We start from the raw sequence: 16,866 nt of genomic DNA, 5'->3' as shown, positions 1-16,866 counted from the left end.
CAACCAGGAAGTTACTCAAGAGGAGAAATCAGCTAAACGACACTGATGAAACAGCATGCCACACAGCAAACCCGCAAAAATAACGCTTTGAGAGCCTGGAAGGAATTAGCTCCTCGTCCTGTGTGACATTAAAGAACTGAGCTGAGGAGATGGGACTGGACCTCCTAGCAGGCATAACCCACAGCAGGCTAATGAGATAGAACCACTGGGACCGGTCTAGCCTGGCCCTCTAACCCCTTCTTATCATCCACCCGACCATTCAGTCAGGTCATCCTCAGTTTGGGGATGGATGTCATAGTTCATGGTTCCAGGAGATGTTTTTTTATCATCACATGATATAAGGGTTTTGAAATGTACAACAGATCAATGCACAAACTGGTGAGACTGTGGCACTTTATCAGAGTTCATGTAACACTTTAAATTGATTTGCTTCATCTAGGGAGTGAACCTAGTCATGCAAGACAGGAGCCAAGGCCTAAGTAGGGGGAGACTCAGCCTAACATAGTGGCTCACTGTTAATATTCAGGCCAGGCCAGCTACATGGCTACTTATGGTAGGTCCCAATAAGTCTCTCTTGGCCAAGGGGAATTGGAAGACTTCATGAAAGACTCAATATCCAATATATTGCTGGCTCAAGGAAGAACTTGGACCCGGGGGACCATGATAAAGGAGCACAATATGGATCAGACACGTTCAACTTGGTGGTGAACATGAAAAAGGATCACAATTACTGAGTGAGGCTGAGAGTGGGAGACAGCAGATGAGCCAGATGGGGATGCAGGAAGTGGAGGATGTTGCCATGGTTATAGAATGATTCTGAGGCTTGCTTGTTAGCGATGGCTGAAAGCAGTGGTAGGCTGATTCCACTGATGAGAAGGTTAAGTGGAGTGAAAATAATACTTTGGTAATCTTTTTCAAATTTGCTGCTGCACAATCATTTCTGAAAGGAACAAAAGTTCAATGAATTGCATTAAAGCGAAATTAACATGTAAGCCTAGAAAAGTGTATTGGAATAGGAGCTCCTTCCCTTGCATTATCATTTTTGACGTTTTACCCAAGAGCACTTCTGAACCATTTCCATGGATGTATTAACAGCTAATCTGTTAAACAGTATTTAGTAAATTACTCACTATGGAACACCATGCTTTACGAGCTAAATCAAGGGCTTCATCTCCTGACAACAAAGCGCTAGCTTCCATGCTAGATGAACTTATGGCAAAATAATGAATTCATCGCCTGTGAGTTTACTGGAGTACAAACAAAGTTGGATTTTATTCAGGATGACGTTTCCAAGCGAGTTACTGATCTTAAAAGATTTCGAGCTGAGTGCACAAAGCTTGGCGATAGAGTTGACAAATGTGAGGAGATGTCAACTCAGGGCCAAATCAGAATGGACCGGTTTGACTCGCTACCAGGACTTGCAACGTAGAGACAACATGAGAATAGCCAATATACTCAGCAAAAAAAGAAACGTCCCTTTTTCAGGACCCTGTCTTTCAAAGATAATTTGTAAAAATCCAAATAACTTCACAGATCTTCATTGTAAAGGGTTTAACACTGTTTCCCATGCTTGTTCAATGAACCATAAACAATTAATGAACATGTACCTGTGGAACGGTTGTTAAGACACTAACAGTTTACAGACGGTAGGCAATAAAGGTCACAGTTATGAAAACATAGGACACTAAAGAGGCCTTTCTACTGACTCTGAAAAACACCAAAAGAAAGATTCTCAGGGTCCCTGCTCATCTGCGTGAACGTGCCTTAGGCATGAGGACTGCAGATGTGGCCAGGGCAATAAATTACAATGTCCATACTGTGAGATGCCTAAGACAGCGCTACAGGGAGACAGGACGGATGGCTGATCGTCCTCAGAGTGGCAGACCACGTGTAACAACACCTGCATAGGATCGGTACATCTGAACTTCACACCTGCGGGACAGGTACAGGATGGCAACAACAATGGCCCGAGTTACACCAGGAATGCACAATCCCTCCATCAGTGCTCAGACTTCCCGCAATAGGCTGGACTGAGGGCTTGTAGGCCTATTGTAAGGCAGGTCCTCACCAGACATCACCGGCAAAAACATTGCCTATGGGCACAATCCCAGCGTCGCTGAACCAGACAGGACTGGCAAAAAGTGCACTTCACTGACAAGTCGCTGTTTTGTCTCACCTGGGGTGATGGTCGGATTCATGTTTATTGTCGAAGGAATGAGCGTTACACCGAGGCCTGTACTCTGGGGAGGGATCAATTTGGAGGTGGAGCGTCCGTCATGGTCTGGAGCGGTGTGTCACAGCATCATCGGACAGAGCTTGTTGTCATTGCAGGCAATCTCAACGCTGTGCGTTACAGGGAAGACATCCTCCTCCCTCATGTGGTACCCTTCCTTCAGGCTCATCCTGACATGACCCTCCAGCATGACAATGCCACCAGCCATACAGCTTGTTCTGTGCGTGATATCCTGCAAGACAGGAATGTCAGTGTTCTGCCATGTCCAGCGAAGAGCCTGGTTCTCAATCCCATTCAGCACGTCTGGGACCTGTTGGATCAGAGGGTGAGGGCTAGGGCCATTCCCTCCAGAAATGTCCGGGACTTGCAGTGCCTTGGTGGAAGAGTGGGGTAAACATCTCACAGCAAGAACTGGCAAATCTGGTGCAGTCCATGAGGAGGAGATGCACTGCAGTACTTAATGCAGCTGGTGACCACACCAGACACTGACTGTTACTTTTGATTTTGACCTCCCCTTTGTTCAGGGGGAGGGACACATTATTCCATTTCTGTTGGTCACATGTCTGTGGAACTTGTTCAGTTTATGTCTCAGTTGTTGAATCTTGTTATGTTCATACCAATATTTACACATGTTAATTAAGTTTGCTGAAATGAAAGTCAGTTGACAGCGAGAGGACGTTTCTTTTTTTGATGAGTTTGTCTCGGAAACGCGGATTCCACACATTTCTGCTGTGTCCTACACACTCAAACTCACTCGTGGTGCGGAAAACGTCACGTTCCAGTCCAAAGAAGACGCAGGGGATTTTCTCAATTTGCAGCGAGAGGTTGACGAAGATTAGCGGGTATGGATGTGTCGCAGGATAGTTTATATGATTGCCAGCATTCAGACTTGTTCTCCGGCTGGATTACTAACAAACTGACCAGTATGACTGTTCAGATTGATTTCGATTTTTTCACATACTACATCATACATCAGTACTAGCCTGGACTGAGTTGAAAACAGTAATGGAGAGAGCTGGCTAGAGCAAGAAGATGGACATGAGTGAAGACGGTCTGGACTATATTGTTAATGGCCGATCATTTACAGACTGATCATTCCTTGACTGTCAGAAACACAAAAAAGTTGATTTATTTGTAATGTGGCCACGACTGACACGGTATGTTCATTCAATAAAAATCCTCGACAGGGTCTGAGGATGGAACTATTGAAAGAGAATGAGTTATAATGTTGTTCAGGTTAACTCAGATAGGAGCTCTATAACCTAATCTTGATACAGTAGGTGTGACGCTCGTCGTTGGAATGAGGTGAGGACCAAAGCGCAGCGTGGTAAGTGTTCATCGTTATATTTATTAAACAGAGAGCACTCAACAAAATAACAAAGGAGAAACTAAACAGTTCTGAAAGGTGACATACACATAACAGAAAATAATCACCCACCAAACACAAATGGGAAAAGGCTACCTAAGTATGATTCTCAATCAGAGACAACTAACGACACCTGCCTCTGATTGAGAACCATACCAGGCCAAACGCAAAACACAACATAGAAAAAGGTACATAGACAACCCACCCAACTCACGCCCTGACCATACTAAAACAAAGATTTAACAAAAGAACTAAGGTCAGAACGTGACAGTAGGGATGCGATGGGGGAATTTTGTGCAGTGCTCCCTTGTTGTTATGAGACGTATTTTATCAGTGACTGTTCTGGAAAAATATGGTGCAGACGGTAGGATATCATACACTGAGTGTACGAAGTGAATGTACAAAATTGAGTTACATCCCCAATTTTCAGAACAGCCGCAATTCGTAGGAGCATGGAGTCTACAAGGTGTCGAAAGAGTTCCACAGGGACGCTGGTCCATGTTGACTCCAATGCTTCCCACAGTTGTGTCAAGTTGGCTGGATGTCCTTTGGGTGGTGGACCACTCTTGATACACACGGGAAACTGTTGAGCGTGAAAAACCCAGCAGCGTTGCAGTTCTTCTAGTAGGTGCTACCATACCCCGTTCAAAGGCACATAAATCTTTTGTCTTACCCATTCACCATCTGAATGGCACACATACACAATCCATGTCTCAATTGTCTCAAGGCTTAAAAATCCTTAACCTGTTTCCTCCCCTTCATCTACACTGATTGAAGTGGATTTAACAAGAGACATCAACAAGGGATCATAGCTTTCACCTGGATGTCATGGAAAGAGTAGTTACAATGTTCTGTACACTCAGAGTATATCAAAACGGTAATCTCAGGTAGGAAAATTGCTCCAACCCAGTATGATCCTACATGTGATAATCTAACGGAGTTTCTGGCAAATATTACAGATTTTTCTCTGATCATAGGTGCGGATATGAATGCCGTTTTATCAGCTTTGGACTGCTCTGGCCACGAATCTCAAACAGCTCCTGCACCTGTGTCAGTGGCATTTAACAACTTGGTCAAGGATTTTAATCTCACTGATATATTTCCATTTTTTCAATCCTACGTCTAGACAATTTTGTTTTTACTCTGCTAGACATACAGTACATGACACATTTTCAGTACATGTTGTACATGCAGTACAGAAGTACAGTATGTGGACACCCCTTCAAATTAGTGGATTTGACTATTTCAGCCACACCAGTTGGTGACAGGCGTATATATTGAGCACACAGCCATGCAACCACCATAGACAAACATTGGCAGTAGAATGACAAGCTCAGTGACTTTCAACGTGGCACCGACATGCCACCTTTCAAACAAGTCAGTTCATCAAATAGCTGCCCTGGTCAACTGTAAATAATGTTATTGTGAAGAGGAAACGGCTCAGCCGCGAAGTGGTAGGCAACACAAGCTCACAGAACGTGTGCTGAAGCGGTTGCATTACTCACTATTGAGTTCCAAACTGCCTCTGGAAGCTACGTCAGCACAAGAACTGTACATTGTGAGCTTCATGAAATGAGTGTCCATGGCCAAGCAGCTACACACAAGCTTAAGACCACCATGAGCAATGCCAATTGTTGGCTGGAGGGGTGTAAAGCTCGCTGCAATTGGACTCTGGAGCAGTGGAAATGCGTTCTCTGGAGTGATGAATCACGCTTCACCATCTGGCAGTCTGACGGACGAATCTGGATTTGGCAGATGCCAGGAGAAGGCTACCTGCCCGAATGCATAGTGCCAACTGTAAAGTTTGATGGAGGAGGAATAATGGTCTGGAACTGATTTTTTTGTGGCTGAATAGAAGCAAGTCCCCGCAGCAATGTTCCAACATCTAGTAGAAAGCCTTCCCAGAAGAGTGGAGGCTGTTACAGCAGCAAAGGGGGGACCAACTCCATATTAATGCTCATGACTTTGGAATGGTCAAACTAACGATTCCTGATACCTCTCAGAGCATCACGCTGGCGTTTCAATATAGAATTACTATTTGAAAAGTAACTAGATGTGTTCCTAACACAGAATGTTGGGTCTGTTGAAGATACCCATAGCCTAAGCAAGTCTATAAAGGGACTATCAGGAACTTCTCAGTTGTCATTTGTGTCTCACCTTAATAAAACCAGAATGAGAACAATTAACGAACTGTAAATATCTTTGGCTAAGCTGGAACAAGAACAACAAAACTCTTACTCTGATGACAAAAAGAAAAGAGTAGATGCAGTTAAAATGCAGTTAGAACGTAATTATTTGCTCAGACACAGGGCAGAATTCTTAAATCATCCAACCAGACATAACTATTATTTTAATGGGGCTAAACCAAGTCATCTTTTAACAATGAGACTCAGAAGCAGTTAGAAATGCTCTAATATTACAGCTATTAAAGCACAGAATGTCTTGTTAACTAATCCTTTGGAAATCAATGCAGAGTTTGGATCATTTTAATCTATGCCAGGAGTATTCAGCTCTTACCCTATGAGGTCCAGAGCCTGTTGTTTTTCTGTTCTACCTGATAATTAATTGCACCCACCTGGTGTCTGAGGTCTAAATGAGTCCCTAATTAGAGGGTAACAATGAAAGAACACAGTGTAACTGTCTTAAAGGTCCAGAGTTTAGTTTTAGGGCTCTATGCTCTATAAATCTGATATTACCTAGATATTCCTTACCTCTCCAACGAAGCATCACAATCCCTTGGGGAAGCCATTTCATTGGATGAACTTAAATAGGCACTAACAAATATGAAAAAAGGTACATCCCAGAATTCTACCTTGCCTTTTGGGATAAATTAGGCCTATTTCTACATGATTTGATTCTGACTTCTGTTGACAAGGGATCTTTTCACAATGGTGTAAACTGCAATGATTGTGGTACTTCTGAAGCATAATAAAGATCACACTCTAATAGGTAACTATAAACCTTTGTCATTGTTGTGCTCGGAAGTTAAATTGTATGCTAATGTTCTCTCAGCCCGTTTAGAATCCTATGTGACTACACTAGTGCATCACGATCAGACAGGGTTCATTAAAACTCGACTAGCCTTAGATAATCTGCATCGTTTATTACATGTTGTTCATGCCACTAATGACATTAGATCGCCATGCACCGTTCTCTCCTTGGATGCCGAGAAGGCGCTTGATAGGTCAGAGTGTGATTTTCTATGGTCGGTACTAGAGCGATTTAATTTAGGAACCGAGTTTATCAGCATGATTAAAGTTTTATATGCAAATCCTTCTGCCATGGTGACAACAGGGGCCAATTGCTCCACGCAATTCCCCGTATCCAGAGGCTGTCGCCAAGGATGCCCAATCTCGCCTTTGCTCTTCACCCTTTTCATCTAACTGCTAGCACAGAAAATCAAACAGCACCCCAAATGTTGAATAAAACCTCCCATCGCATATCCTTATATGTGGATGGCAAACTTCTGTGCACTGATAATGCTGTCTCTTAATTACCACACATACTCTCTACATTTGATTTTAGTGCCCTCTCTGGGTACAAAATGAACGAGACAAAATCAGCTATGATGTCATTAAGTTTAGGACTCACTCTGTCAATGGTACCCAATGACATCCCATTGGTAAAGAGCTTTAAATATCTGGGTATACTACATAGATATTTTCCTCAAAACATGGATTGAAATCATTTCCAAGAAATATATAAGTGAGTAGAAGCGTACCTCTCTAAATGTTTACAGCTTCCCAACTCTCTACAAGCTAAAATAACCATCATTAAGATGAATATTCTTCCCCAAATTATCTTTTTCTCTGCAATGATTACACTAGCTCCACCTCAGAAATACCTGGACAATATCTAGTCTTTAGTCTCTAAATTCATATGGAAAGGAGAGCGACCTCGAATTAAACTCTCCCGTATGCATCGTGACAAGGGAGATGGCGGGCTTTCTCTGCCTAATTTTAGTTTCAAGTTTTATTAGTGGTATGTACGGGATACGCGTGGTACACATCGTCCAACTAAATACTTACTTGCAGGTTCCTTCTCGACAATGCAACAACAGTAAGATAATAAAAAATAAGAAAAGATGAGAAACCAAACATAAAGTAAATGGCTCAGTAAAATAGCAGTTTAAGTTTTGGGCTTTGTGCTACACCCCCTGTCAACATGGTTTGATTCAAATGCTTTAGTCTCATGGAGACTATAGAAGAGAATTTGGCATTACCACCCAGACTTCAGGATCTTGTGTATTCTGCAGTGCCATTAAAACAAGCTAAATTACATTTTGGAACCCTAATTTCCTTCTTACTCACAACATTGCGCTTAGTAGTAAAGGAATTCTAACACAATACAGAAGTGGCATGCTCAGTCACCAAATTTCCACAATCATTCCCTTCTTTCTGGCAGTATCCCCTTTTCATTCACTCAATGGGAGGATAGGGGTGTTCATGTTTTGGATTATCTATTTAGAGATGAAGGTTTGCACACATTTGATGATCTTAGGGCTATATTTAAATTACATGGTACCTCTTCTTTATTTTATCTATGTTGAAGATCAGTGATTCCGGTGTATGGTGTCCCTTTGGGCTCATCCCTCCCACAACATGAACTACATAGAATTTTAGATAGACATGGTAATTCAAAGGGTTTGATCTGTATACGGTTGTCACGCCCTGACCTTAGAGAGCCTTTTTTATGTCTCTTTTTGGTTTGGTCAGGGTGTGATTTGGGTGGGCATTCTATGTTCTATTTTCTATGTTTTTGTATTGGGCTTGTGGTAATGGCTGGAGCGGAATCAGTGGAATGGTATCACATATACCAAACACTTGGTTTGATGCCATTCCATTCGCTCCGTTCGAGCCATTATAATGAGCCGTCCTCCCCTTAGCAGCCTCCACTGCTTTGGCTCCCTTATGCATATGTACTGAGAATGGCAAGGTTGTGGCAAGGTTGTGGCAAGGTTGTGGCAAGGTTGTGGATACATTTTGAAAAGAGGCATCCTCTGTCTTATCTGACGTACTTGATATCACTATACCTTGTTCCACCAAACCGTCATCACTTAATGATAATTCACCACTTATCTTGTCATTACAGCGAAGACGTAAAGATATTGGCACTAAGATGGCAACCTCCACATTCTTTGGCTATGTCCCATTGGATCCGCCCTTTTGTAGATATAATTTATTTACAACTATCCACTGCTAGGATCCATGGGGCTAGCCAGGCAACAATTGACAGCTGGTTATCTGCAGCTGAAACCATCAAACTACTACAGTGTGTATATTTCCCAACAGATTGCCTGTTACTCGTTAATTTTTTTGACTCGTGTGCAAAATTGTACCCAGCTGATTTTATCACAATTGCTTGATTTTGTTTTAAATTTCATGGCGATCAGGTTGGGTGGGTTGGGGTGGTCGCCAGGAGGAGTTGGATGGTGGGTTGATGCAGCTTGTGTATGGGCTATGTGGTCTATTCTACTGTAATTATATTTACCTACTGCATAACCATTCCTGCTGCTTTTTGGTATTGTCTGTGTTCCTTTGAAAATTAATACAATGTTGATCACAAAAAAGGAACAGGAGCCAATAAATGAAAAATACTGATTTTGTAATAAGAAATAGGCTTTTATTTCTAATGTTTCTACTGTTAACTTGTACATGTTAATTACAGCACAAAGACATTGCTGTCCTTCAGGCATTTTTTAATTACAATACATTGTGTTTACTTGCATCAAGTATTTTTAATTGACAAAACAACAAAACAAATTGCAATTCATTCATTAACATTGGTGTCATGTTCAATGAAAATTGCTATTCTTGGATTGCTTCTTTCTTAGATGTCTGATGCAGCAATGTTCTTCTGAAAACTATTACAAACTAATTTCCTAAAAGATAAACCTGCCTGCCTCAGCATAAGTGCTTAAATTCTCTAAATTAAAATAGTCAACTGAACCCAGCAACTGTGGGGTGTCTGTCTTTTATAGGCAGTGAGACGGTGAAGAGCAGAGACAGCAGCTACATCACTGTACACGGCCATGTTTGGTCCAGGGTAACAAAGACCTTCAGCTCGAATCGTTGCCCAATAGAACTGTGGCAGCATTCAACAGTGTGTGGGTATCTATCTATTTTCATGCAGTAAAACAGGGCCCTGTTTCCCTCACACACTCTCTATCTAATGATCAGAGAGGTCATCTGTGGACTGGCCTACACCCGTCATTCAACTGAGTACCTGCCAATCACTGTCACCCACCTGCTCCGTCACTGTGTGATTCATGTAAAGGTAGAACCAGCTGCCTGACCATGAGACTGCACATCTCACAGCAGTGCACTACACTCTAAACTAATGGCCACGTGTTAGCGCACAGACATGTTCCTGAAAGAGCAGTGGATTACAGACACAGTTATTAAAAGACTGTTAGGATGGCTTGCTCTTCTAGCTCTTTGCTTCACATTTGTAATGATGAGGCTTTTGGCAAGTTGAAAGATTGTTTCAGAGTTATAGTCCTTCTCTCTCTCTTGCTTTGACATTTAAATGCTTTTGTGGATTTTAAAGTAAAATTGTCAAAGGCATTTATAGCCAATTATACACTCTGGCCTGCCTGTTGGGGAGGGGAGAAGGAATGACAAACCTAAATTACTCTTAGCATCTCATCTCCCTAGCTGCGTGTGGTGGGGCTCCACAGAGTGCAATCCACCTCTCTGAGCTGCTGGAGAAGGAAGGAGCGAGTGATAGATAACGCTACTCAAGCAGAAGATTTGCCCCCCACCAATATCCAGCATGTCTGAACAATGGATGTGTTCCCAGACTGACACTAACCATTATGATAATGTGGGGCTCATAGGGAATGATTGATGCTAAGGCAGGTCAAGTAGCTCGACCTGGACAATGGCACTGCCACTCAAATACACTATCTGTATCCCATCCAATAGTGTCAAATACTGCATAGACTACACTGTCCAGTCCCCATAGACTACACTGTCCAGTCCTTACTCCCTATAGCATCCATAGGATTCACCCCATGACCAAAACACTGAATCACCATCAAATCCCCTTAACAAATCGCAGTGTCGACCAGAAGTGGGAAAAATAAGCTATTGTCACAAAAATGAATCCACAGTCAAACATTTAAATGAAAAACATGCTAAAAATGTGCTAATGTTTTCACCCCATTAACATTTGGGAAATGCATTACCACATAAATGGAACTTGAGGAATTTAAATGAAATTCACATTAGGCAGTAGAGAAATTTAAAAAGCCCAAAGTATTCATGACACACAGAACTGTTCAGGTTGATACCCCACAATCCACATGCATAAATCCTGAGTAACAGCATTACACCCCCCCCCCCCCCCCCCCCCCCAAAATCATGGGTAACAACAAATGATGGTGCAACCCTGTGTTAGATCACTCTGAGTATGAATGGTGTAGCAGAAGATGATCCATTAGTTGAATAATGAATTAATCATTAAGTCTAGACGGTGATGACACACTCCTTAACAACCTGAGGCATTTCAATGACGTATCTTTTGGTCTGAGGGAGGGGGTGTCACATTGCTGAAACAAAATGTGCTGAAGGCCTATGCATGGCCAATGTTGGTAGACTTCTACAACAGTATTGGCCTGCTAACATAGCCTACTATGCTTGTTAAGTCTAGGTTATGTGACAAGGTTATGGTTCAATATAGCCTGTGGCCTATTTGAATGCAACACACATTTAGTTGAATGTGACAGAGACATAAGAATAGGATACTTGTTTGTTCTTATGTTAATAGGTCGTTATCACGAGAATGTCACAATAAGGTACAGAGCGTTCAATTTGCCTGCTGGGGGGCAAGGAGACCCGCAGCTCCACTATAACTATTGACAACTGCGTTCCGTTTTCAAGGGATTGTTGAATAAATGTGAACTGTGAGCATTTTCTGTGAGCTAAGTCAGAACTACACATGTCCGATAATTCCATGCAACACAATTGTGCACATTCAGCTCTATCATCAGAGTTATACAGCATGCTTTTCGTGGGCTCTCCCTGTCAAGCAGCTGAAGGCCGCGTTTGCTGAAAAACTGTTAGCTGATAATGTTTACTTTGCAAACTACAGGTAGAAATTTTGTACAGTTGGCTAAACATAGTGCTAAGTAGACCTAATGTACTTTTTCTCCAAACAATGTAGACCTACCTAGTGAAGTAGGTCTACAAACTAACTTTCAGGGGATAAACCATATGGCTGTATATCCAAATATTGTTTGATTTGATTGCCATCTATAGTGGTGATGACAGTAGTCCGACTGACAGCTTTACCAGGATGAGGACTTGCCGATGTCAAGCTATTTCTAAAAGTCTCATCTCTGATGACACAATGTTGTTTGCTAGCTAGCTAGCTACATGCCAAATGGATAGGCTACCCTCACGTATCTGAAATTACATGATCAATTGATGTTTACTAAGCATGAAAAGCATGCAGTTACTGTATAAATCTGATGATAGAGCTAAATGTGGAATAATTGGAAATGTGTTGTTCTGACTATGCTCTTCAAGAGCTGATGATATTAAAACCAAATAGTTAAAACGTTTATTTAACAGTACCTTGAAAACAGCACGTAGTTGTCAATGGTATTAGCGGAGCTGGGGGTCTCCTTGCCCCCTAGCCCCCTAGCTGTCAAATCAAACTCTCTGCACCGTCCTGTGATGTCTTATTGATAACAACCTAGCCTTGCAAAAGTATTCATCCCCCTTGGCGTTTTTCCTATTTTGTTGCATTACAACCTATAATTTAAATTGATTTTTATTTTAGATTTCATGTAATAGACATACACAAAATAGTCCAAATTGGTGAAGTGAAATTTAAAAAATTACTTGTTTCATAAAACAACAACAAAAAACATGGACAAGTGGTGGGTGCATATGTACTCACCCCCTTTGCTATGAAGCCCCTAAATAAGATCTGGTGCCATCAATTAGATTCAGAAGTCAGATAATTAGTTAAATAAAGTCCACCTGTGTGCAATCTAAGTGTCACATGATCTGTCACATGATCTCTGTATATATACCCCTGTTCTGAAAGGCCCCAGAGTCTGCAACACCACCAAGCAAGGGTCACTACCAAGCAAGCGGCACCATGAAGACAAAGGAGCTCTCCAAACAGGTCAGGGACAAAGTCATGGAGAAGTACAGATCAGGGTTAAGTTATAAAAAAATATCTGAAACTTTGAACATCCCACAGAGCACCATTAAATCCATTATTAAAAAATGGAAAGAATATGGCACCACAACAAACTTGCCAAGAGAGGGCCGCCCACCAAAACTCATGGAGGGCATTAATCAGAGAGGCAACAAAGAGACAAAAGATAACCCTGAAGGAGCTGCAAAGCTCCACAGCGGAGATTGGAGTATCTGTCCATAGAACCACTTTAAGCTGTACACTCCACAGAGCTGGGCTTTATGGAAAAGTGGCCAGAAAAAAGCCATTGCTTAAACAAAAAAATAAGCAAACACATTTGGTGTTCACTAAAAGGCATGTGGGAGACTCCCCAAACATATGGAAGAAGGTACTCTGGTCAGAAGAGACTAAAATTGAGCTTTTTGGCCATCAAGGAAAACGCTATGTCTGGTGCAAAACCAACACCTCTCATCACCCCGAGAATACCATCCCCACAGTGAAACATGGTGGTGGCAGCATCATGCTGTGGGGATGTTTTTCATCGACAGGGACTGGGAAACTGGTCAGGATGGAAGGAATGATGGATGGCGCTAAATACAGATCAATTCTTCAGGGAAACCTGTTTCAGTCTTCCAGAGATTTGAGACGGGGACAGAGGTTCACCTTCTAGCAGGACAATGACCCTAACATTACTGCTAAAGCAACACTCAAGTGGTTTAAGGGGAAACATTTAAATGTCTTGGAATGGCCTAGTCAAAGCCCAGACCTCAATCCAATTGAGAATCTGTGGTATGACTTAAAGATTGCTGTCAGATAGCATAGGCAGAAGCTCTATAGAGATGAGATGACTTTGAATTAAATAATACCGTTTTTAAATAAAACAAATGTAATATGTAACAGCTGAAATATTTCATTAAAGTAAAGTAATATGAATAAACAATGGTTAATAAGTTATAGCGGAAATGGGCAGTCACTACCATCATGGGACTTTAATTAATTGCTGTATTGTGTGTTGTTACAGCATTTAACCCACATAATGTATATTACATTTAATGTTTAAAAAAATAATCTCAACTGAAATTGAAAACCATGATTATTGTTTAATAATCTAACCAAAACCGAACTGACCTCAAAAAGCACTAATCGCTCAGCACTAATATTAGGCAGCTCTCAGTGAAAGACAAAGTACAGCCGACAGATGTGCCTAAATATACACTGAGTGTACAAAACATTAGGAACACCTTCCTAATGTTGAGTTGCATCCACCTTTCCCCTCAGAACAGCCTCAATTCTTCGGGGCATGGACTCTACAAGGTGTCAAAAACGTTCCACAGGGATGCTGGCCCGTGTTGACTCCAACGCTTCCCACAGTTTTGTCAAGTTGGCTGGATGTCCTTTGGGTGGTAGACTATTCTTGCAGTTCTTGACACACTCAAACCTGTGCGCCTGGCACCTACTACCATACCCCCGTGCAAAGGCACTGTCTTACCCATTCACCCTCTGAATGGCACACATGCACGATCCATGTCTCAATTGTCTAAAGGCTTAAAAATCCTTCTTTAACCTGTCTCCTCCCCTTCATCTACACTGATTGAAGAGGATTTAGCAAGTGACATCAATAAGGGATCATAGCTTTCCCCTTGTCAGTCTATGTCATAGAAAGAGCATGTTTTGAATAGTCAGTGTATTTGCATGATTTTAGTGTAAGCTATTACAACTAACTAACCTGCTGACCAAAATAAATGTACACATACATGTTATTCAATCATTGCATCCACACTGCTCGCACACATCAACGAGCGTATGCGTAGCCAGACGCTAAAATAGAACTTGGTTCTATTTGCAAGTCCCGCATATACCCACGTGGGTGATTGAACGATGAACTGAGGTCCACACTCCAGTCAAATTGGTGGTGGTAATGCACCTTAAAATTGGTTGCCAACCGCCATATAAAGTCCAAAGAAGAAGAAGCCTGAAGGAGGAGAGATTACTAAAAACTGTCTCGGTTTAACCTTTTATTTGTGGATTTATTGTCAAAGTAGAGGACCTTGTGTATTTCAGGTAAAATAACAACCCAATGTTTATATCCCAGGACAAATTAGCTAGCAAAGGCAAGCTAGCTAGTTAAATTACAATGAATGTTTAATGCTTTTCCACCAAGCCCCAAATTAATATAGTTGGTTCAGAGTTCGTTTGATATTTCAACCTGCTTGTCCTGATCGCATCTGGTGTGGGTGGACAACATCAACACATTAGGATTTTGTACATTTCAAAACGCCCTCATATGAGCCCAAAGACCAATCACAATTGGAATAAGAAACAAAGCATGATGTGATTGGTTAAATCGGTTGCAGAAATGTTACCAATTGTTTTTGACATAGATTGACCAATAGACTAAATTAAGATTATGGACGATAAAATTATTGTAAACACAAATCCCAAATGTATTTCAAAAGTCTTACAATCAAATCGTTTTTATTACAAGGATGTACTATTTTATTTGAAGTCCGGCTTTTTTTTGTATAGCATGTTTCCTAAAATACGGAATCAACCATTTCTTATGAACTATGCATGCCTATTTTAAAGTAAAAACAAACTCACATGCCAGTTGTGAGTCTATAGAAATATATTTTATTTTCTGTAGGGAACATTTACAGCTTTTGACATATATCACAGGTGAGAAGACCATACGAGGGGAAAACTCATCCATAAAATGCATTTATGAAATCTTATTAGACAGCACGGATGTAGCCAACTCCCGCGCACTCCCAATGTGACTTTGAGTCGGTGGGTAGTAATACATAATATGTCCTACATTATAGGCTACTAGTACACCGGAGTGGCCTCGGCGGATGCTGATTTGACTGGGCAGACAGTTTGGCTTGTGAACAGGATTATCTTTCTTTAAACAAACAGCCCTAGAGCTTTGACATTCATGGTGTTCGAGGACAGGCGGACGTAAACAACACACGCATAGAGAATATTGTTTTAATCGACCATCATACTCGAAAGAGAAACGTGCATGTATGGGTCCAGCAGCAGTGATTGATAACTCACGGAAAAGGTGGCGCGCAGAGACCTTCAGGTCACGGCGTACTGCGAGACCTGGGAGCAGGACACTGCTGGGCGGATGCGCATTTCTGTGTCACGATTCCCTCTCTGTCTCTTTGCGGCTTGTAGGCTCATTGGCAATAGGACCAATTCATGTAAACGAGTAGCTTTAATTATATACTGCACTGTATGATTTAGCTGGCAGCGGTCCCACGACGAACCCAGCGCTGTACCTGTATTGCAGTGATTAGTGGAAGCGCGCTCTTCTGGAGAAGAGATTAGGGAAAGCATTAGAAGAGAGACTTTTGTTATAGCTTTACACACATATTTAAATGTCATCCCACATGAGGAAATTAAACACATTACATAACTGTAGGCTATATTAGACCTGCTTTTAGTAATAATACACATAGTATTTAAAATTAAATAATAATACCACTACTACTACTACTAATAATAATAATAACAATACCACTACTACTACTACTAATAATAATAACAATACCACTACTACTACTACTACTAATAATAATAATAATAACAATACCACTACTACTACTAATAATAATAATAATAATAATTATAATAATAATAATACATATCCTTTAAGTAACTTTTTAGTATTTGCTTTCGGTAGGTCTATAACACTAACACAAATAGACTACAACCTCGATTCTAAGACATAGCCTAAACTTCACAGGACATTGGGATGTTCTGTTGATATAGCCTACCGATAGACCACATTTTCAAACAATGGCAGCGAAATGTAACGGGTTTTAATATTAGTTAAGAAGTGAAACATAAAGACACCACTTGTATAATTAATCACATTTAGTCTGTATTCAACGCTCTGAAATAATTAGAACATGCCATGAGAGTATCGCTCCTGATCATTGTGGACAAGAAGGTGACGCGGCCGGGGAAAGCGCACGAGAGAGACCCCATGCTGTTCCCATGCCTCTGCTATGCCACATTGGTTGCTTTGTATTTCCCGGGACCCGCCCCCTGAACTGTCCTACACTACAATACTTGGCAGTGATCTAAACAGTTATTTTGGTCTCTT

General features: G+C 41.4%; 1 protein-coding gene across 19 annotated transcripts in view; it reads right to left on the bottom strand.

Moving 5' to 3' along the window:
- The window catches only part of celf6 (CUGBP Elav-like family member 6), a 196,716-nt gene that overhangs the window by 178,732 nt on the left and 1,118 nt on the right, over positions 1–16,866 (bottom strand). The window lies entirely within an intron of this gene.

Source organism: Oncorhynchus mykiss, chromosome 26 (genome assembly GCF_057628025.1).
Source record: "Oncorhynchus mykiss isolate SJ-2025 chromosome 26, ASM5762802v1, whole genome shotgun sequence".
NCBI classification, from domain to species: domain Eukaryota; kingdom Metazoa; phylum Chordata; class Actinopteri; order Salmoniformes; family Salmonidae; genus Oncorhynchus; species Oncorhynchus mykiss.
Note: the sequence above shows the minus strand (reverse complement) of the source record. Positions and strands in the feature narration are given on the sequence as shown.